The following is a 23029-nucleotide window of genomic DNA, read 5'->3' as shown; positions in this document are numbered from 1 at the left end:
GCGCATGTCAGATGTCTTGGCACAGTTCTAGGGTAGAAGGGGACTTTCCCACTTCTTTATGTAATCCACACTGTCACATGTGGGAGTATTTGGTGAAATTTCTTCTGCTGAAATTCTTAGCTTTTCATACCGGACATGATGCTCCATGAGAACAGGCTCTGTGTATGCTTGTATACATTTAAATGAAATGGAAAAGAAAAATTAAATCCAAGAAAATGCCTTTAGTTTGCAGGGGTGATTATTTTTAGTCTGTGTTCATATGCTCCAAAAGCTCTCTTTTATTTTAAGTCAGGTGACTGGAACTTGGAACAGAACTTCCCATAGAAACAATAGGATAGTATGTGTGATGCTGAAGTTTCCAGACTAGCCCTCGAAGCTTAGTTAACCCATCATACGCTAACACGCTTTGCAGTAAAGGGACAGTGCTGTGCAGTGTATCAAAACACTGTTTAAATATAGAGCATAGACTTGTGGTTGTCAGGGGGAGGGGAAGTGGGGAAGCAAAGGATTAGGAGTTTGGGGATAAGTGGTGCAAACTCTTCTATATAGAGTAGATAAACAGCAAAGTCCTAGTGTATACCACAGGGAACTATATTCAGTAGTTTGTAATAAACCATAATGGAAAGAAATATGGAAAAGAATATCGATGTATGTGTAACTTACTTTGCTTTAGAGCAGAAATTAACACAACTTTGTAGATGAGCTATACTTCAGTAAGATAAATTAAAAAAACAAATGCTGTTTAATGATTTTCAACCTCCAGCCTGTTTCAGTGCTAGACATTAAAACTGGGGAAAAAAAATTAATGCATAAGAATACGTTTATTTTCTTTCTTTTCAAAGGTAAGTTTTGAGGAAAAGTAGTTCTAAAGAGACTTGGCATGGTGGAAGAGCCCCAGGTGAACCTAAAGACCTTTTCCATAGCAGTCTGAACCTCTTAGAGCAGTAAGTGGGAGAAGGCAATGCCACCCCACTCCAGTACTCTTGCCTGGAAAATCCCATGGACGGAGGAGCCTGGTAGGCTGCAGTCCATGGGGTCGCTAGGAGTCGGACACGACTGAGCGACTTCACTTTCACTTTTCACTTTCATGCACTGGAGAAGGAAATGGCAACCCACTCCAGTGTTCTTGCCTGGAGAATCCCAGGGATGGGGTAGCCTGGTGGGCTGCCGTCTTTGGGGTCGCATAGTCGGACACAACTGAAGCGACTTAGCAGCAGCAGCAGCAGAGCAGTAAGTCAGCCTCTCGGACTTCGGTTTATTCAAATGTCGTGAAGTAGTTGTAGAGACCAGAAGGGATCAGAGCAGAAAGTGCCTAGGAAGGTGATTTGTAAACTGTACAGTTCTGTTAACATACAGAGACACAGTGTAAGTTTGGCTGTTCTTTACCTGTGAGAGTCCTGTGACCAGGCTGTTTCTTTTTCCTGACACCCTTGTATTGATAGCAACACTTCTGATGTTTAATGACGAATGAGATCCCAGATAGCTCACAGACACAAAAAGTAGACATTCTTTTAATTTCTTTGGGAGACAATAGCATTTGCTTTCTGAGACGTTTGGTTGGAATTTCCTAAGTAGTCACTCTCTCATGCTCTCAATTTTCTCAGGCTTCAAACCGCTCCCGTTCTCTCCTTGTCTGAGTATGTCTTTCTTAATCACCTTCTCAAGTTTCAGGTTACATAGCCGGGCTCCCACTCCAGGCTGGCCTCCCAGTGGCCCTGGCCTCTCTGTGACCCGTGCCTCTGGACTCAGACCAGCTCTGCAGTGTCGGCAGCCCCTGCAGCTGACCAGCTTGCGCGAGGGGCCCCCTTCTGCTCAAAGCTTCGCTGGACACCAAACAGGGGTGGCCTGTCCAGAGGGACCACAGCCTGGTGAATGTATTTTTAATGGTACAAACCTGGTCCTAGACTCTGATGCTAGGGGTAAAACTCCAAGTGCTGTGGGCCTCATCCCCCACCCAAGGAGCTTTTCTGGGGGAAGTGGTATTAGGAAAGGAAATGGGGGCTCAGTGGCCCTTGCAAAGCCAGTCTTTCCTATTCCCCACCTCATTCACTTGGCCAGGTCAGGTGGGGCTATTTGTAATGTGTAAAAGTCACAGTACCCCACCAAAGAGGCACATTAAAAGGGGCTTAGTAAAATATTGTTATTCGTGTCAAAGTTATAAATTTCAGACCTACACAGAATAACATCTAATGTTGGAAGCAGTCAGAGATCAGGAGCAGAGAAACCTTGAGCTGAACAAGTAAACCTATGTACGGGTGTTTCATGGCTTCAGATCTTGAGCCCTTTCAAAGGATGTCCTTAAGGCACTACATCTGGGTCTCCCTGGGTAGGGAAGATCCCCTGGAGAAGAGCATGGCAACCCACAACAGTACTCTTGCCTAGAAAATCCCATGGACAGAGGAGCCATACGAGCTTCAGTCCATGGGGTCACAAAGGGTTGGACACAACTGAAACAACTTATTAGCACGCTCACACACCCTCTCTCTTCTCTGTGCAAGATTGGCACTCATGTGCCCAGCTGCTCGCTGAAATCCCAGCATCTGCCTAACAGTCTATAAAGATCAGAGATGAAGTAGCAGGTAGCCTACCATACCACCTCTGATTTCCTTCTCCCACTGTAGACAGAATTACTACTATTTATTAAGCAAAACAGCTTGTAGGAGCTGCAGAAACCAGACACATGACACAGTTTCTGCTCTTTTAGAGCTTGCAATGCTGTATTATCTCACATCAGTAAGGGAGCCCATTCTGGACCACGCAGCGCCACTGAATTGGATATTAGTGTTTCTCCTACTGATTCTAGTGAAAATTTAGAAAAGATCATTTACTTCTTGGGCCTTAGTTTTCTTATCCATAAAGTGAGGATATCGAAATCTGAAGCCTTTATATCTGTACATTTTGTGAGTCACAGTCTCCTACTACTTTTAATCATCAATCTTTTGATCCCTTTTATTCTTTTCATTTCAAGAAACTCTTAGCTAAGATATAGATCTTAATTTATCTGCTGCTGTGTGATTGGCAACTTGAACTTTAGAGAACCACGGCTGGAAAAAGTGGGGAAATGTATAATGGTCCATTTCTTCCATTTTAAGGCAGAATAAAAAATAATTTGGATTACTGTACACCTCATTAGTAAAATAGAATATGCCTGCTTTTGAATATTCAGAGATTTAGAGCAGCGGTTCCCTGCCTTTTGGGCACCAGGGACCAGTTTCGTGGAGGACACTTTTTTCCACGGGTTGGGGGAGGGGGCTGGTTTGCAGATAGTACAAGGATGTTACATTTCTGGTGCACTTTATTTCTATTATTATGACATCAGCTCCGCCTCAGATCATCAGGCATTAGATCCTGGAGGTTGGGGACCCCTGACTTAGAGAATGTAAAAAAGTTTTTGACTTTACAGAGGCATTTGATCACAGAATTCTTTTCCGTAGCGAGTTCCTCCAGTGTGTTTAAAATGTAATATGATTGGCAGAGGTTATGTGCACCAGAAATATCCAGTTCTGTACATTGATAATTTATTCTGCAGCAGTGCTGAGTATGTACACAGAAAATGTGCTTTCTGCTAATTAATTGGTATTTTCTGCAGTGTAAGAGGTTTTTTTTTTTTTTTGGGGCTGCTGTGTTCGACTTTTACTGCCCTTTTTTCCCCTCGGTGTTCCTCCTGATCGTCCAGGCAGCATTCATTTGTGAAACAATTAGCTAAAATCAGGGCGTTCACCTGTGGCTGTTGGTTGCCTCCCCCAGTTAAGGGATGAATCTGTGACTGAGGCAGGAGATGCCTTCTGTAGTGGCGAGAACACAGAGCAGGTAAAAACAGATTTAGGTTCAGATGCCAGCACTGCTTCTCACTAGCCTCATGCAGGATACTTAACCTCAGAATATGATTTTCATCTGTACAATGGGAATTACAGTAACAGTGCTGAGATCATAGGATATGTGTGTGCATGTGTGTGTGTGTGCTTGGTCACTCGGTCATGTCCAACTCTTTGCAACCCCACGGGCTGTAGCCTGCCAGGCTCCTCTGTCCATGGGATTCTCCAGGCAAGAATACTGGAGTGGGTTGCCATTGCTTTCTCCTGGGGATCTTCACAACGCAGGGATCGAACCTGGGTCTCCTGCTTTGCAGGCAGGTTCTTTACCATCTGAGCCACTCATAGGATAGAAGAGAACTTTCCTCTTTTCTGAAGGGGCTGACATAAATTAGGGCCCTCCGTGGAAGGTAGCTCTCTGCCTTTCCCCTCCAGCCCCTGGAGCAGCCAGAAAGTAGCAACACAATTGCAGCCTGTGGAGTAGCAGTATCTGAGAGCTCAGCGGTCTCCAACCTTTTTTGGCACCAGGGGCTGGTTTCGTGGAAGACACAATTTTTCCATAGACCAGGGAGGGGGAGGATAGTTTCAGGATGACTCAAACACTTTATGTTTATTGTGAACTTTATTATTATTACACTAACTCCACCTCAGATCATCAGCCATTCTTAGATCCCAGAGGTTGGGGATCCCTGGGAGGTCCAGAGGGCTGGAGGCACCAGCAGGATTTAGCACAGGGTAGCCTGGTGTCATGGTTAAGTCATTGGCCAACCAGAGCCTAAGGGCCTGAGTTCAACTGGACTAGCCCTGTGATCTTCGGGAAAGTCACTCATCATTTCAGCGCCTCAGTTCTCAGATCTGTAAACTAAGGCTAGTAGCACTTATGTCAGAGAAATCTCATGTGCTAATTTGTGTGCGGTGCACACAACAGTTTCTGGTATGTTACAAGTCCATGCAGTCTGTTACCATGAAAATCTTTTGTTGTTGTTCTTAGAGTGTCATGCAGACTTTAAAACCGTTGCATGAAATGACTGTAGGCTTTACAAAGAGAGCAGATTATTTTCCATCAAGGAGGAGCAGGGCTTGGCCAGCAACTTGCACAGCAGATAGATTTGCTCTTAGAAGTCTGCTCTGGTCTTTCATCTCTCTCTGCCTGTCCACTCTGTACAGCTTTTGTTATTAATGTGGAGCAGTTGAAGTCACTGACTTGGGTGCCGGCCAGGCCAGTGTTTCTGAGGGCGTATATTACTTTCCTGGGCTGGTCCTGAATAGGATAATGGATATCAGAGGTACGGCGAAGCTGTCCTAGGCACGAAAGGTGCGTTTGCCATCTTCTTCGTAACTGATGCTGATGGACCAGAATCTTATGTAGTATCTTAGTATTCTTTTTTTTCCCTCTTACCCTACAAACCTCTATCTCTTCTTTTAGTGGTCATTTTACTTGTTTTCAATTTAGACAGACTAACGCTGATTTTCTGTACATCTTTCTCCATTGTTGTTTTATGGTTGAAAATCTTCTCTTCAGTTTATTGAAGGCAGGTAAAAGTTCTCCATGAAGCCGTATATGTCTGGAGTGTGTGTATATATAAAGAGATGTGACTTTTGGGGACTGTTCAGTCTATATTGCCTTTTTCTTTCTCTGTAAGTAATGTAGCCCTGTGGGGAAAATATTCGTTGAAATAGTGAGTGAAAATGTGTTTTTCTCACATATCATGTTGCTCGAGAACACGCTTTTATTTTCTGTTCTGCTTTTGTGCTAGGGGCTTGGGAAACGATGTTTTTATTGTTTTGGAAAGGCAATGGAATTTTATCAGACATTTTCCTGAGCCTCCCTACCTTCACTTTTCCTGAAATATTTCTCTCAAAGTCCTGTTTTCCTCTGTTAAGAGATTCCGTCATTTAAAAAGTACTGGAGCTTGCTTGGCCCAGGCCTTTCTGGTGATTCGTTGACTTTATAAAAGAAGAGACTGTGTCTGAGAAGCAGCACTTGAGGGATCATATGACCATTAGTGTGAAACTTGGGGCAATGATTTGTTAGCTGGAGCCATGACAGTCCTTTTTTTCTTTTCGTATCTACAAACAAATGTGTGTCTCTGGGCCCTGGTGGGTGTTGCGACTGGGGTGGGAGATAATGTCCTCCAGGGTTAGACTTGATTCTGACTTCTGTTCCCTAATTGTGGGGTTTTCTGTGGTTTTAGTAACTCCCATTGTGAAATAGAAACTGATTTCTAGTTGGTCTTAGTAATGGCTAAATTGTGACAGGCACGTATTTCTTTTTAGTCTCACAGTTGTTTTTCTGCTGTTTTCTCAATCTGTAAAGCAGTACTAGGGAATTTGAATTCCTGGAAATACTTTTCTTCCATAATGATATGTCACAGGTGTCTGAGTGCTATACACACTGCCTACTCCATTTTTAATGTCAATTTAGTGGAGATAAAACGTAGATAATAGCTGTGGATGTAATGAATCTGGTCTCTCTCCCCAGTGGCTTCCTATCTCCATATGTTATGGTGCCCCTCCGATCTTTCTGAAATGTTTACTGTTACAGCACTGAGATTTGGTCTTTCATATGGGAGTTTCTGAGATTTTTCTATATGGTCTGGGCATGAAATAACTTGCATAAGCCATATTCTGCATCTTTTTACAGAATGCAGTGAAAGGAGAAAGCTTTTAGTGTCATGTCATTCTTTATATAGTCCAACTCTTTTAAAAACATATTTTTATGATATGTAGGCAAATCTTGAAAACGCTCAGATGACAATAAAAATTACTTACAATTTTACCACTCAGAGAAAAACTGCTATGAAAATATTGAGGTATTTACTTCCAGACTAATTTTCTATGCTTATTTATATGGATAGGTAGTTATTCTTCTGCAAAATTGTCTGTAAACCTTTTTGAAACCTGCTTTTTTTAAAAAAAAACCAACAACAAAATATGTAAGAACTTTTTTCACATCCCAAAAATATTCTTTGAAAATGTGGTTTTAAATAGCTGCACAGTTTGTTTTCCATTGTAGTTTGTTTCTGAAAATACTTGTTAAAGATGTGCCAAAGAAAAAAGTGCATTAAAAAAGTAATTGAGAACATGTTAATTTTGTGCTTTACTCAAGATAAACATTTCTGTAACAAAACATTTTCTTTATGTAGTTCTTGGTATAGTAACAACTAATTATAGTACTTAACTTTTGATTAGCTATCCACAGCTGATTAAACAAGTGAAGTTTTTTAAAATGAACTTATTTTATTTTTTATAAAATCAGACTAGGGTCATCCCTAGCAGTCCAGTAGTTAAGACTCTACACTTCCATTGCAAGGGGCACAGGTTCGATACGTGGTCAGGGAACTAAGATCTCACGTGTCACATGGTGAGACCAAAAAGAAAAAAAAATGAATTTTGAAATAGTTCTTCCTTTTAAACTTGAAAAGATTAAAATCTTTTTCACCTGAATTTCGGGTTCACCTACCATTTGACTAGGCTGTAATTTGGGGGTGAACTTGACTTTCCCTGGGCCTCCTGGCTGCACAGGACCGGAAAGGCTGTACAGGCAGGGAAACAGAGCCAGATGGTCCCCATGATGGATGCCAAGCCCCCAGCAGAGACGGCTGCTCCACCCGATGGCTGCTCCACCCGACCGCAGGCTGCCTTTAGCCTGGGGTAGCAGGTGTCGAGACAGTTAACTTCTAATGGGCAGTGAAGGAGGAGGTGGCAGCCCCTGTGGCTGTCTCGTGACATCCGCAGTCTGACATTCTCAAACTATATGGGAGGAATCTGGGTAAGTCATGTAACCTCGTTTCATTCTGGCGTACTTGGCTTGTGGAGGGGAGTGGTGATGAACCCAAATGGAGCCGTCAGTCACCAGATCTTCACGGCACTTTTCAGTTTGAGTACTGAAGCCTGTAGTCACAGAGCCATCTCTAAAAATCACCCCGGATTTGACTACTATGACTTGTCCTGGACACGAGGGAGCTCCTGGTGGGAGCAAAAGAATGTGCCGGACAGTCATGTATCCCCGAGTTTATATATCTGTGCAGCTACTTAGGAGTAGTGTGGCTATGAGCATATATTGTAATCTCTCTGAGCCTTGTCTGTAAAACCTGATGAGAAGAAGAATTGCTTTCAAGATAAGTGAGCTTTGTATTTTATAAGTGCATGGCCCAGAGTAAGCTTTTGCTCAATATTGGTTCCCATGATGATGATACATGTGTGCTTTGATGATTGATAGATTTGTTCCGAGTCATCCAACCACTGTGTGGGTTCTTGATGGATGATTGATCATTCAGTAGCCCAGCCCTGCTGAATAACTTCTCTTTGTGCACTGAGCTAAACTTGACTATGCAAAGCTTTGTAAAGAGATGCCTCAAAATACAGTGACTTCAGTTAAAAGGTTGGGGGCTTTTTCCTTCTCTATCTCAAAACAGTCCACATGGTCCTTCCTGGAGGACTGGCAGGGAACCTCAACAGACAGATTCCTTCCGTCTTGTCTCTCTGCCGTTCTGTGGGAGTCCCCGTCTTCATAGTCGAGGTGACTCAGCCTGACCTCTTTTCAGCCCTGAGAAGGGACACGATGTAGATGTGGTACAGATCATTTTCACTCACATCCTATTGCCAAACTGTCACGCCACCACAGCTAGCTGTAAGAGAGGCTGGAAAATGCCATCTTTAGCAAGCCAGACACCCTGCGAAAACTTCTGGTACTGTAGAATGGGAGCTAGCCAACAATGGCCTGAGCATCAAGTCATCCAGCTACCAGTTATTGTAAATAAAATTGCGTAGGCTTATGGGTACCAAAGGGGATGGTGAAGGGTCCAGAGGAAGATTAGAAGTTTAGAATTAACATACATTTATTGTTGTATATAGAACAGGTAAACAGCAAAGTCCTACTGGATAGCACAGAGAATTATATTCAGTATCCTATAGTAACCTATAATGGAAAAGAGTTTGAAAAAGAATATGTATACATATATGTATGTATGTATAAATTAATCACTTTACTGTACACTTGAAACTAATATAACATTGTATATACCTCAGTCTACCTAACTATACCTCAGTAAAAATCAATAAAAATTTGAAAACAAATTGTACAGGAACACAGCCACACCCATTCATTTATGAATTGTCAGCAGCTGCTTTCGTATTACCACGGAAGAGGTGAGGAGTTGTGAGAGAGATCTTAATTGCCTGCAAAGCCTGCTGCTAAGTCGCGTTAGTCGTGTCCGACTCTGTGCGACCCCATAGACGGCAGCCCACCAGGCTCCCCCGTCCCTGGGATCCTCCAGGCACGAACACTGGAGTGGGTTGCCATTTCCTTCTCCAATGCGTGAAAGTGAAAAGGGAAAGTGACAGTGCTCAGTCGTGTCTGACTCTTCACGACCCCATGGATTGCAGCCCACCAGGCTGCTCCATCCACGGGATTTTCCAGGCAAGAGTACTGGAGTGGGGTGCCATTGCCTTCTCCAGCCTGCAAAGCCTAAAGTATTTTAAAAATAATTTTGTTCATTTATTTTTGGCTGTGCTGGGTCTTTGTTGATGTGCGGGCTTTTCTCTAGTTGTGGTACGTGAGCCTCTCATTGCAGTGGCTTCTCTTGTTGCAGGGCTGGGCTCTAGGGCACTTGGGCTCAGTAGTTGTGTCGCATCAGGTTAGTTGCTCTGCAGTAGGTGGGATCTTCCCAGACCAGGGATGGAACCTGCAGTGGCAGGCAAATTCTTCACCACTGAGCCACCGAGGAAGCCCCAAGGCTAAAGTGCTGACTACCTGGTGCTTTCCAGAGGTTTGCTGACCTCCACTATAGAAAAGGGGGAAATGACTATTAGGGGAAAAACCTGCAGGCTCTGGTAAGCAGGTAAGTCACTGCCTTGGAGATGCAGAGTTAGGAGCTGAATCTAATGAAGACTGATGACCTTTGGGAGAGTGGGTGGGTAGTTGAAGAAGCAGTATTGGGAAAGCTCTAAGGAGCCTGGTGTGAAGGAGCCTGGTGTGAAGGAGCCTGGTGTGAAGGAGCCTGGTGGAGGTGAAGGGGGTGAAGACAGGAGATGGCTTCTGAAGTCAGCTTCCATCTTTAAAGCAGAGCCTTGTATCTCAAGTACTCTCTCTCCCTTCCTGCAGCCCACTCTTTTTTTTCCCCCCCCACTGCACATGCAGCATGTGGGATCTTAGTTCCTTGGCCAGGGATTGAACCTGTGCCCGCTGCATTGGAAGGCAGAGTCTTAACCACTCCTCTGTCTTGCACTTGATGCTTGCTGCATTCCCACTGCCGCTACCAGGTCGGCTCTTCTTTTCCCATAGTCTCTTCACTGGTTCCCCTGCACAGAACCTCAGCCTCCAAACATCCAAGGGAACGCCTTTCAATGTGGCTTTTATGTTCCTCCCCTTTAAAGGACTTCCAAGGGGTACCACTAGCTACTCAATACTGACCCAGCTCCTTGGTTGGTCACTCCAGATCGTTCCACTCTTTGGCCCTAGTCCTGATTTCCTATCCTGTTTTCCTTACAGCCTTACACACCCTCTAGTCTCCAGCCTCACAGAAATACCTCGTGCCCAGTCTGCATTTGGCCATCTCCATGAATTTGCTCCCATTGTCGTCATCTTTTAAAAAATATTTAAATATTTATTTATTTATTTGAGTCAGTTCTTAGTTGCAACACTTGGGATCTTTACTTTCAGCATGTGGGATCTACTTCCCCAACCAGGGATTGAGCCTGAGTCCCCTGCGTTGGGAGTGCATTCTTAACCACTGGGCCACCAGGGAAGTCCTGCTCCTGTTGTTTCCTCAGCCTTACACTGTTGAAAGGCTGGCTTTGGGGATCAAGGCCGTGGTACGGGGTAGGCATGTTCACAGCTGGACAGATGTAGGGGCTGTCTTCCTTTCGATGCTTTTCACATTTAAATTTCCTTTCCAGCTGGACCCTGTCTCCCACCCTAAGGAGAAGCTCTCCCTCCTCTAACGCTTCTAGCCCTTCCATGATCTCTCCCAGCATGGCATTTGCTACTTCTGTGCAGGATTAAGAGTCATCCCATCTGTGTTTCTGGTCTCGCAGAAGCTGTCCAGTCTCTGAGCCAGGGTTCAGATTTACCTGAGCCCTACCGTTTCACTTTTACCTGGTAGGTGCCAGTCAGCGTCCAGTGATGCTCTTTACAAGTGAATGCCTCTATGAAAGAGAGAACTGACTGGCCTGGAGGACTTTAGGTGCAAATGAAAATAGGGCTCTAATAATTCTGTGGAACGTAAGTGCCACTTAAGAGCTTCAAAACTCAGAGCAGTTTTTTTAGAGAAAAATCACTACATTGTGAAAGTGTTTTCTTCAGACCTGAAGTAGTATTTGAATGCGTTCTTTTTTTTTTTTTTTTTTTTAAAGCTGAGCCATGTGGCTTGGGGGATCTTAGTTCCCCGACCAGGAATCAAACCCCGGCCCTTGACAGTGAAAGCCGGAGTCCTAACCACTGGACCACCAGAAACGTCCCAAGAGCTGATACTTGAAGCACATCTACAGATAGTGCTGATAGCCCCTGTGATGGCGGGATGTTGGCAAGGATGGAAGGGAGGGGTCTTCCTTTCTTATCATCTATGCATTTTGCAGTTCTTAAAGGGTGAAACAACTTATTCTGTAATTTTTACTCAAGCTTAAGTTAGGATTAAAAAAACCACCCTCTGTCTCCTAACTTGTCTTGTACTTACTATTCCGTGTCTACAGCCTGGCACAGTCATCAACAGACAGTAAGTATTCAGTACGTACATGTTGAAGGAATAGATAAGTCGACTCTGGCACTTAATCGTAAGAGCTTTCTGGAAGAGGAAATGGATTCTAAAGCAAGATGATTTTTTCCAGGGTGACATGGAAAGATAAAAGAGGCTTATCCTTCCAATACCCCTCCAGTCCTCACCCCACCAACCTCCTCCAATACACACGTCCCTGGCATGTCTTCTGGTTATAGGTTAAAGGTTTGTGAGGAATGAAGGTGTGCGGCCTTATTATTACTGAAAGGAACACTCCAGTGTTGGGTAAGGTTTTCATGGCCCCTTTCGTAATAAGCAAGATACTAAACATAGCCAATGGAGAAGGAAATGGCAACCCGCTCCAGTGTTCTTGCCTGGAGAATCCCAGGGATGGAGGAGCTTTGTGGGCTGCCGTCTGTGGGGTCGCACAGAGTCGGACACGACTGAAGTGACTTAGCAGCAAACATAGCCAAAGTGCATAAATTATGAATTTTTCCTTTGTGGGAGCACTGAGTGGAGGTACAGATCTGGGCTTTGTGGGTCAGATCCTAGAATTTTTGAAAGGAAGTAAAGTTTAAACCAGCGCCTCTTTCAACTTGGCCTTCTGTCTGATTCTGTTGAAGTTCAGTTCAGTTGCTCTGTCGTGTCCGACTCTTTGCGATCCCATGAACTGCAGCATGCCAGGCCTTCTTGTCCAACACCAACTCCCGGAGTCTACCCAGACCCATGTCCATTGAGTCAGTGATGCCATCTAACCATCTCATCCTCTGTCATCCCCTTCTCCTCCTGCCCTTAATCTTACCCAGCATCAGGGTCTTTTCAAATGAGTCAGCTCTTCCCATCAGGTGGCCAAAGTATTGGAGTTTCAGCTTAAACATCAGTCCTTCCAATGAACACCCAGGACTGATCTCCTTTAGGATAGACTGGTTGGATCTCCTTGCTGTCCAAGGGACTCTCAAGAGTCTTCTTCAACACCACAGTTCAAAAGCATCAATTCTTTGGTGCTCAGCTTTAGGCGGGGGGCGGGTTTCTACAAATTTTAATCTTCAACAGACAATAAATTAACAGTATCTATGAGCACACCTGTATGCAAGTCAGGAGGCAACAGTTAGAACTGGACGTGGAACAACAGACTGGTTCCAAATAGGAAAAGGAGTACGTCAAGGCTGTATATTGTCACCCTGCTTATTTAACTTATATGCAGAGTACATCATGAGAAACACTGGGCTAGAAGAAGCACAAGCTAGAATCAAAATTGCTGGGAGAAAAATCAATAACCTCAGATATGCAGATGACACCACCCTTATGGCAGAAAGTGAAGAGCTAAAAAGCCTTTTGATGAAAGTGAAAGTGGAGAGTGAAAAAGTTGGCTTAAAGCTCAACATTCAGAAAATGAAGATCATGGCATCTGGTCCCAATCACTTCATGGGAAATAGATGAGGAAACAGTGGAAACAGTGTCAGACTTTATTTTTGGGGGCTCCACAATCACTGCAGATGGTGATTGCAGCCATGAAATTAAAAGATGCTTACTCCTTGGAAGGAAAGTTATGACCAACCTAGATAACATATTCAAAAGCAGAGACATTACTTTGCCAACAAAGGTCCGTCTCATCAAGCCTATGGTTTTTCCAGTGGTCATGTATGATGTGAGAGTTGGACTGTGAAGAAAGCTGAGCGCCAAAGAATTGATGCTTTTGAGCTGTGGTGTTGGAGAAGACACTTGAGAGTCCCTTGGACTGCAAGGAGATCCAACCAGTCCATTCTGAAGGAGATCAGCCCTGGGATTTCGTTGGAAGGAATTATGCTAAAGCTGAACTCCAGTACTTTGGCCACCTCATGCGAAGAGTTGACTCATTGGAAAAGACTCTGATGCTGGGAGGGCTTGGGGGCAGGAGGAGAAGGGGACGACAGAGGACGAGATGGCTGGATGGCATCACTGACTCAATGGACGTGGGTCTGAGTGAACTCCGGGAGCTGGTGATGGACAGGGAGGCCTAGCGTGCTGCGATTCATGGGGTCGCAAAGAGTCAGACAAGACTGAGCGACTGAACTGAACTGATGAGCACACCAAATATAATTGATACCCCTTCATTTTGAGATAACATATCTGTTCTGGATATGTAAGAGATAACAGAGCAGAAAAATCTGAATCAGAGTGGGATGATTTACAAAATGATCTGTAGTGGACACTGCAGTGTAGTGGGTGGGCATTTGCATCGAACAGACCTACAGTTTTGAACGTTGCACCATGCTTTTGTCCTTGGAAGAAGTCACTTAGTCTTCCAAGTCTGTGTTTCTTCATCTGGAAACTGGGAACAGTGACTTTATTTACCTCAGAGGAAAATGTACTGCTATGTAGCGGTGCTGTGGCGACTGTGATAAAACCCATGCTGTTGGAACAAAGAGACCCCCAAATGCAGTGAATTAAAGAAGATACAACTTTAGTTAGTGCATCCGGGCTTGCAAAGAAAGGCAGTCATGCTCCTTGCAGAAACTGTTCTGCCAGACCCAGGTTCCTTCTACCTTGTGACTCCATCCTCCCCTACATCACAGAGTCCATCTTCATGGTCAGAGCAAGGTAATTAGCACTTCTGTGTCCAAGCTTGAGGGGAGGGGAAAGAGTGTGGAGGTGCCATGTCCCATATCTTCAGGCCCAGCCCCAGAAAAGGTACAGACCCCTGGGGTCACTCTCCCTTTGAGAGAATTAAGTCAGCTGGCCACATCTGGCTGCCTGAGAGGCTGGAAGTGGAATTTCTCACTGGGTGGCATGTATCTAGACATTCATAATAGAAGGATGGAGAAACATACCTGGGGGAGCACCGGCTTAATCAATGCAACCATTATTTATTTATTGAAAAATAATTGGGTTGGCCAAAAATTTGTTCGGGTTTTCCTATACGATGTTAAAACCTGAAGGAACTTTTTAACTTCTCAAAGAAGGGTTTCAATATCCTTGCTCTAGGGGAAGAGGAGTGAAAAAGCTGTTGCAGCACAGAATTTGTGTGTCCCCTGAGAGGTTAGCCCTAATGGGATTCCCTGGTGGCTCAGTCGGTAAAGAATCTGCCTGCAATGCAGGAGTCAATCCCTGGGTCAGGAAGATGCCCTGGAGAAGGAAATGGCAACCCCCTCCAGTATTCTTGCTTGGGAAATCCCGTGGACAGAGGAGCCTGACTGGTTTCAGTCCGTAGGGTCGCCAAAGTTGGACACCACTTAGCAATTAAACCACCACCAAGAGGTTAGCTGCTCTTTGAAGGAAGGGATCCTTTAAACCACAAATCTAGGTGAGCCTAGAGGGAGTGGCAGGGGTGGGAAGAAAGATGCAGAAGGGGTAGAGATATGCTGAAAGGGAGGGAAGGCTGATTAGCTATACTCATCTTGAAAGGCCCGCTCTGTAAATTAAACTTAACCCCTTAGCTTACTAGGCGAGGACAAAGGACAGTAGCTTCTAGAGAAACTTTTTCTAGGAGCAAGAAGTTATTTCAAAGCACAGAAAAGAACACAGAGAAAAGAGTTGCACAGAGAAGCCTTATTCATCTTGAGTTTTCTCTTTCAAAGATATACTTTGTGTTCCTGTGTCCATGGGATTCTGCAGGCAAGAACACTGGAGTGGGTAGCCATGCCTTTTCCAGGGGATCTTCCCGATCCAGACCCAGGGATCAAACCCAGGTCTCCTCCACTACAGGCAGTTCTTTACCATCTGAGCCACCAGGAAAGCCCTTGTGCTAAAGGAAAAAATCACATAAATATTCTCTGAGGTTATCTCTAACTTGTCACTCTTGCCAAAGAAAAGACAGAGTTGAAATACAGGAGTTTCTGCATTTTAAAGAAATAATTCAAACCAAATTCAAAGTAATTCAAAGTCCGTACCATTTTCTAGATTCTACATATATGCAGTAACATGCAATTTTTTTTTTCTCTTTCTGACTCACTCTGTATGACAGTCTCTAGGTCCACCCACGTCTCTCTGTTGTAAAGCAACTATTTTGTTATTGTTTAGTCACTAAGTTGTGTCCAACCCTTTGCAATCCTAGGGACTGTAGCCCACCAGGGTCCTCTGTCCATGGCATTTCCCAGGCAAGAATACTGGATCGGGTCGCCATTCCCTTGTCCATGGGGTCTTCCCGACCCAGGGACTGAATCTGTCTCTCAGATTCTTTGCCACCGAGGCACCGGGGATGCCTACTATGCTCCAATTAAAAAAAATAAATAAAAGTGCTTAAGGGAAAAGAAATGAACTACCAAGTAAGCAACTCTTGTCAACAGAAGAAATGTACAGATTCCTGAAGACGGCCGAGTCAAGTTGAGAGTAAAGATCTTGTATTAAAGCAAATGTTTTTAAATGCTTAGAAAAATGATCTCCATGTTCTTTTATTCTTGTGCATTTAGCAGTTGTTAAGAAACAATGAGAAGGAATGAAATAATGGCCCCAAGTCTCTCCATAATATTTTTAAAAACCTACAATTTTAGACTTGACAAATAACTTACTCTAGACTCTTTTGTACTCAAGTAATGCTCGTATGTGAGTTGGCATTGGTTTTTGTTTTTATAAGTAACCCTTTGCCTAACCACTGAAAATAAGCTGAGTTTATTTTAAGCCAATGGTCCAAAGTTGATAGCAAAGAAAGTAGAAGTGAGACTGTTTCTCAGTTTTTATTTTTCCCCCACCAAAGTGACAAAAACAAATAACAGCTTATACCCGGAACCAAATTTCACGTGTTTACTTCTAAGGAAGTAACTTTTCTGTGAGGTGGGATTTTGTAGATTGCCCTGTTTGACCTGACTTGGAGAGTCAAAAAAAGGGCTTAAATTCTTAGTTTCTGATTTCATTTAGCAAAATGATTACTGACTGTCGAAACAGAGCTTTTGTTTTTTAATTAATTTATTTATTTTAATTGGAGGATAATTCCTTTATATTATTGTAGTGGTTTTTTGCCATACATCAACATGAATCAGTGCACATGTGAACAAAAAAAAAATAGAACTTTTGTTTTTTAAAGGAAAATTAAGTTGTAGTGAAATATATGGAGCCTATAAATCTTATTTCAAGAATTCTGAAATCTTAAGAGGGTGGTAGGTAATGATGACGTGTTAATATTTTATGTGAGTAGGATCTTGCCGGAGGCCCAGGAAGAATTCCGATAGACGAAGTTCAGATTCTCAACAATTTCCAAATTCCTCAGGGGACTTGAGCTAGGAGTTAATTAGCTGCCCTTCTTTAATCTCTGACATTGAAAATAATGAATATTTTGATAATTCAACAGTGAACTGGGATGAAAGACTTTGAAAAAGAAGGCGTTTTTTAATATGCGGATGCCGGGGACTTCCTTGGAGGTCCAGTGGTTAAGACTCCACACTTCCAACTCTGGGGGTAGAGGTTCGATCCCTGGTCAGGGAACTAAGAATTCAACCTGCCATGTGCTACGGCCAAAAATAAATGCAGATGCTATTGTTGGGTGTCAGGAAGCAGATTACAATAGTAGTTTTGTCCAACAGATGATGATAGGGATATCCAGAGTTTTCTACTTGTGAAATCCTAGGTTGCTGAGGCTCACTTAGGTTTTTTTTTAGTGAATTCCCATCAGTGATAGCTGTACGTTCATGTCCATAAGCTCTATGTCCTTCCATGTGTTCATAAACCCCCTACAATTCTTTGATTCTGATGTTTTTTTACATTTTCTTTCTTTTCAAATTGAACTATAGTTGCTGTACCATATTATGTAAGTTATAAGTGTACAGTATAGTGACTCATAAGTTTTAAAGGGTATGCTCCAGTTATAGTTATTATAAAATGTTGGATATATTCCTTGTTTTGTACAGTATATCTTTGTAGCTTATTTTGTACTTGTTAATCCTATACCCCTATATTGTCACTCCCCCTTCTCTCCCTACTGGTAACCACTAGTTTCTTCCCTGTGAGTCTGCTTTTTTGGTATATTCACTAGTTCATTGTGTATAAGTGATATCATACAGTATTTTTCTTTCTCTGTCTGATTTATTTCTGTTGGCATGATACCCTCCAAATCCATCCATGGTGCTGCAAATGGCAAAATTTTATTCTTTTTTTAATGGCTGAGTAGTATTCCATTGTATATACCACATCTGCTTTATCTGTTCATCTGTTGATGGACAGTTAGGTTGCTTTGAAGATGTTTGCATTTTTTTTTTCCTTTACTGTTTTACAGTCCATGGGGTTGAAAAGAGTGGGATATGACTGAGTGACTAACACTTTCACTTTCACTTACTGTTTTAATGGCATCCCATCATCAGTAGCTATTGGACATTCATGGACTAAAGATTATGAGCTACCTGTCTAAAACCTTTCACCTTTGCTTCTATCTAAATTTGTCTAAATGAAAAGTAGTGACTCATCTGAATTGATAAAGTCATATCGCAGGGGTCAGCAAACTCTAGCCTGTAGGTCTGATTGGCTTCTTAACATCTGTGTGTTACTCACTCTTTTGTGTCTAACTCTTTGCGACCTAATAGACTGTAGCCCGCCAGTGTATTCCTCTGTTCATGGAATTCTCCAGGCACGAATACCAGGGTGAGTTGCCATTTGCTTCTCCAGGGGATCTTCCCAACCCAGGGATGAAACCTGGGTCTCCTGCATTGCAGGTGGTTTCTCTACTGTCTCAGCCACCAAAGAAAACTTTTACATTTTTTAAAAAATTGTAAAAAAATAAAAAGAAGTAGAATATGAGACAAAACCATGTGTAGCCTGCAGTGCCTAAAATATCTGCTATCTGACCCGTTACAAAAAAGTTTGCTGCCTCCTGTATCATGTTAAGTGGTTAAGGTACAGACTCTTAGGGTCAGGGGGACATTGGTTCAAACCCTGGCTTTACCATTTACAGCAAGTTAATTTCTCTGTGATGTGTTTTCTCTTCTATAAATGGGAATCGTTACAGTGCCAACCTTACAGGGTTGTGGTGAGAACTGTGTTAATGTTTAGTGTTTAGTACAGTGCCTGGGGCTTCCCGAGTAGCTTGGCCGTAAAGAAACTGCCTGCAATGCAGGAGACCCGGGTTCGATCCCTGGGTCAGGAAGATCCCTGGGGAAGGGAATGGCAACCCACTCCAGTATACTTGCCTGGAGAATTCCATGGACAGAGGAGCCTGGAGGGCTACAGTTCATGGGGTCGCTGAGAGTTGAACACATGACTGAGCAACTAACACACACACGCGCGCACACACACACACATGCGCACACACACACACACACACACACACAGTGCCTAGTACTTAGTACCCAATAAATGTCAATGATTATTATTACTGTTGTGGTGGGAACAGTCTTTGAGAGCTCAGCTAGACTAGCCTTTGCTTTCAGCTGATGAACGAGCAAATTATCCAAGACCATTTTCAGCTTAAGATCCATTTTATTTCTAACAGTGCTGACTTAACTGAAAAAAGACATCAAGACAGACCCATGCTTAGACGTAAAAAAAAAAAAAATGCTTAAAAGCATAAAAGGAAATAATAAAGATACCTTCTTTTTAGATTCAGAAAAGAACATTAAACGTGTCACTTTAAAACAAAGTAAACAGACTTTCTTCAATGTTACTTATGACAAGCACGAGAAGAACTAAAGTGGAAATGCAAGCATTCAGAGAGAGGATAATGGTTAGAGAAAAAAAGAGGAAGCAAGAACACACCAGGCTGTCAGCAGAAGAAGAGAAAGACCATGTCAGAAGGAAGGCTGGCGGGCTTTCTTCTGGGTGACCAGTATTACTGTGTCTCCTTCCCTTTCGAGCCCACCTTCCTTACTCTGTGCATCCAGTTTAATTGCTCCCATTTGAAGGAAAGCCTGTCGCCTGTGATCATTTTCCTCTGCAGAAATAAATTTTCAGCCTCAAGTCAAGGACTGTTCACAAAATACACATTGTATGTAAGGTATGCTCCCTCAGAAAACTTGTCACATATATATATGCAAAATCATCACATTTTGAATATTTATGACGCCAAGTAGTTTTACTGCCTTTAGCCACTTGCCTTCATCACCGTTATTCTTATTCTTAACATTTGTTGCATTTCTGAATACTTTTCTTCATCCTCTCTGCTGCTGCTACTGCTGCTAAGTCGCTTCAGTCGTGTCCGACTCTGTGCGACCCCATAGATGGCAGCCCACCAGGCTCCGCCGTCCCTGGGATTCTCCAGGCAAGAACACTGGAGTGGGTTGCCATTTCCTTCTCCAGTGCATGAAAGTGAAAAATGAAAGTGAAGTCGCTCAGTCGTGTCTGACTCTTATCGACCCCATGGACTGGAGCCTACCAGGCTCCTCCATCCATGGGATTTTCCAGGCAAGAGTACTGGAGTGGGGTGCCATTGCCTTCTCCTCTCTAGTGCCCCTTGATTCGCTCCCAAGTTGGGGAAGAACGAACTTAGTTACTTACAGAAAGTAGAAAGTGTTAAAAGAAACACACCAAAAAAATGATTGAAGTAAAATTCATTCTTTTTCCTTCTGTTTTACTCGGGTTGTTTATTCCGTTTGTGGATATTGCACCAGAGAGATGAGTGGTCCAGGATTGGTATTTGATGATGTCAGGGGACTAGAGTAATGGCCTCGCACAGAGATAACACAGTGAAGCCTTGCATTGATTATTACCTCATCTTATTAGCTGATGGAGAACTTTGAAAAGACAAGACTGCAGAGCTTTTCAAGAGTGCACCTTCCAGGATCTGATCCTGAGAGCTTGATCATCGTCACTGCCCAGTGGGACTGTATTAGGAATAGGGGTGGCTTCCTGTACTAAACTACGTTTTACGGGAGAGCTATAATCACCTCCCGCCTCGCCTTCAGATTGTTCAGATAACGTTATCACTTTCAGATTGACTTTGGTTTTCCTTCCTAGCAGTTACAGAATTAAAATCAGTCCTGCTCATTTACTTGGGTTTCTCTTCCTCTGCTAGAAGTTACATTTGCTGAGGTAGGTGAATTTTTTTGTGTGTGTGTTACTTTGGGTTTTTTGGCCAAGCCGCATGGCATGCATATGAAGGATCCTAGTTCCCTGACCAGGGATGAAACCTGTGCCTCCTGCAGTGGAAGTTCAGAGTCTTAACCCCTGCACCACCAGGGAAGTCCCAGTTTTTGTTTTGTGAACTACTAAACGTTTCTCCAGGAGCCAAAATAGTGGTACCTGAAGTTGCTCAGTAAATATTTTTGGATGAGTGAATGAATAAATAGATTAAATACAGTTATTTGTCATTTCCACTGAAATATCCTCCCCAGACACATGTAGGTTGTCAGCTGGTGTCATTCTAGCCGTTTTTGCGCTGAGAAGGATATTTTAAGAATACTTTAAATTTTGAATGAATTCTGTTTTAAACCCATGAACAGTTGAGCACATAAAAGAAACAACATGAAATCTATGTTTTCATGGGTTAATAATATTGTAACAGCTTCAGTCGCTCAGTCATGTCCAACTGTTGTGACCCCATGCACTGCAGCCCACCAGGCTCCTCTGTCCATGGAATTGTCCAGGCAAGAATACTGGAGTCGGTTGCCATTGCCTTCTCTAGGGGATCTTCCTGACCCAGGGATCAAACCCGGGTCTCCTGCATTGCAGGCAGTTTCTTTACTGTCTGAGCTGCCAGGGAAGCCCAAATAATATTATAAATGGTAAAGTGTAAGATTGCTAGATACCCATAACTCAGGCAGTTAAAGCCTTTAGTTGTCACTAAAAATGTTTGAGAGAGGTTTTAAAGTACAGTTGGCCCTTGGTATCTGAGGGGGAGGGGTTCAGGACCCACCTCGAATACCACAATCCATGGATGCTCAAGTTCTTTATATAAAATGGCTTATTGCACATCCTCCTATAGACTTTTTTTTTTGTATTTATTTAATTTTTGGCTGTGCTGTGTCTTCGTGGCTTTCACGAGGGCTTGCTCTGGTTGCAGCAAGCAGCAGCTGCTCTTTGTTTCGGAGCTTGGGCTTCTCATTGCAGTGGCTTCTCTCATTGTGGAGCACAGGCTTCAGTAGTCGTAGCTCCAGGGCCCTAGAGTGCAGGCTCAGTAGTCGTGGCACATGGACTTAGCTGCCCCACACCGAGTGGAATCCCATCCCAGGATGGCACCCGTGTCCCCAGCATTGGCAGGCAGGTTCTTATCCACGGTGCCACCAGGGAAGTCCCCTCCTGTAGACTTCTAAATCACCTCTAGATTATCTGTGATATGTAGTACAATGTAGATGTTGTGTAAATAGTTGCTGAAACGGTAAATTGACGTTTCACTCTTTGGAACTTTCTGGAGTTTCTTTTTTCCAAATATTTTTGATCCAAGATCGGTTGAAACTATGAATGAGCAACATACAGATATGGAGAGCAGACTGTATTATTGTTCCCTTTATTTGAAGAGAATAGCATAATAAGTACCAATATTTAAAACAGTGTTCTTTCTGATAGCAATTGATTATACAATGTTATTAACCACTATGCTCTGCTGCCATTTTTAAAAAATCAATTAATTTAAACATTGTTTTTATTGAAGTATAGCTGATTTAGGTTGTGTTCGTTTCAGGTGTGCAGCAAAGTGATCCAGTTACACAAATGTGTGTGTGTGTGTTCATTTTCAGATTTTTTTCTGTTATAGGTTATTATATCAAATATAGTTCCTTGTGCTGTACAGTAGGTCCTTTTTTAATCTGTTTTATACATAGTAGCACGTATCTGTTAATCTTAAACTTCCAAACTGTTCCTCCCCCATGCTCATCCCCTCTTGGCCACTACAAGTCTGTTCTCAATGTCTGTAAATCTGTTTCTCTTTTGTAGATAAGTTCATTTGTATCATATTTTGGATTTCACATATACGTGCGATCCTACCGTATTTGTCTTTCTTTTTCTGACTTTGCCTAGTATGATGATTTCTAGGTTCACCCATGTTGCTGCAAATAACATGGTTTTTTGTGGCTAAGTAGTATTCCATTGGGAGAAGGCAGTGGCACCCCACTTCAGTACTCTTGCCTGGAAAATCCCATGGATGGAGGATCCTGGTGGGCTCCAGTCCATGGGGTTGCGGAGAGTCGGACACGACTGAGAACTTCACTTTCACTTTTCACTTTCATGCATTGGAGAAGGAAATGGCAACCCACTCCAGTGTTCTTGCCTGGAGAATCCCAGGGACGGGGGAGCCTGGTGAGCTGCAGTCTCTGGGGTCGCACAGAGACTCGACTGATGCGACTTAGCAGCAGCAGCAGCAGTATTCCATTGTGTATATGTGTGTGTGCGTATATGTATATGCCGCACCTTCTTTGTCCATTCATCTGTCAGTGGACGTTTTGGTTGCTTCCATGTCTTTGGGTATTATAGAGTGTGCTGCTGTGAACAGTGGGTGCATGCATCTTTTTTGCTATCATCTTTTAAGGCATACCTTCCATATACCCTTTCTTAGGGTTTGGCTGTAACAAAATGAGGAATAAACCAAGAAGGAGGAAAGCATGGCCTGCAGGGCTTGGTGGACCCACCCTGGGAAAATACAGCAGGAAATCACAGAAGGATCCCCTGTTG

The 23029-nt window shown here is 43.2% G+C and overlaps 1 protein-coding gene across 8 annotated transcripts in view; it reads left to right on the top strand.

Annotated features, from left to right (window-relative positions):
- The window catches only part of GAB1 (GRB2 associated binding protein 1), a 127380-nt gene that overhangs the window by 45532 nt on the left and 58819 nt on the right, over positions 1-23029 (top strand). The gene's annotated exons all lie outside the window — the stretch shown is intronic.

Source organism: Bos taurus, chromosome 17 (genome assembly GCF_002263795.3).
Source record: "Bos taurus isolate L1 Dominette 01449 registration number 42190680 breed Hereford chromosome 17, ARS-UCD2.0, whole genome shotgun sequence".
Lineage (NCBI taxonomy): Eukaryota > Metazoa > Chordata > Mammalia > Artiodactyla > Bovidae > Bos > Bos taurus.
The sequence above is the reverse complement of the archived record's forward strand: the minus strand, read 5'-3'. Positions and strand labels throughout refer to the sequence as shown.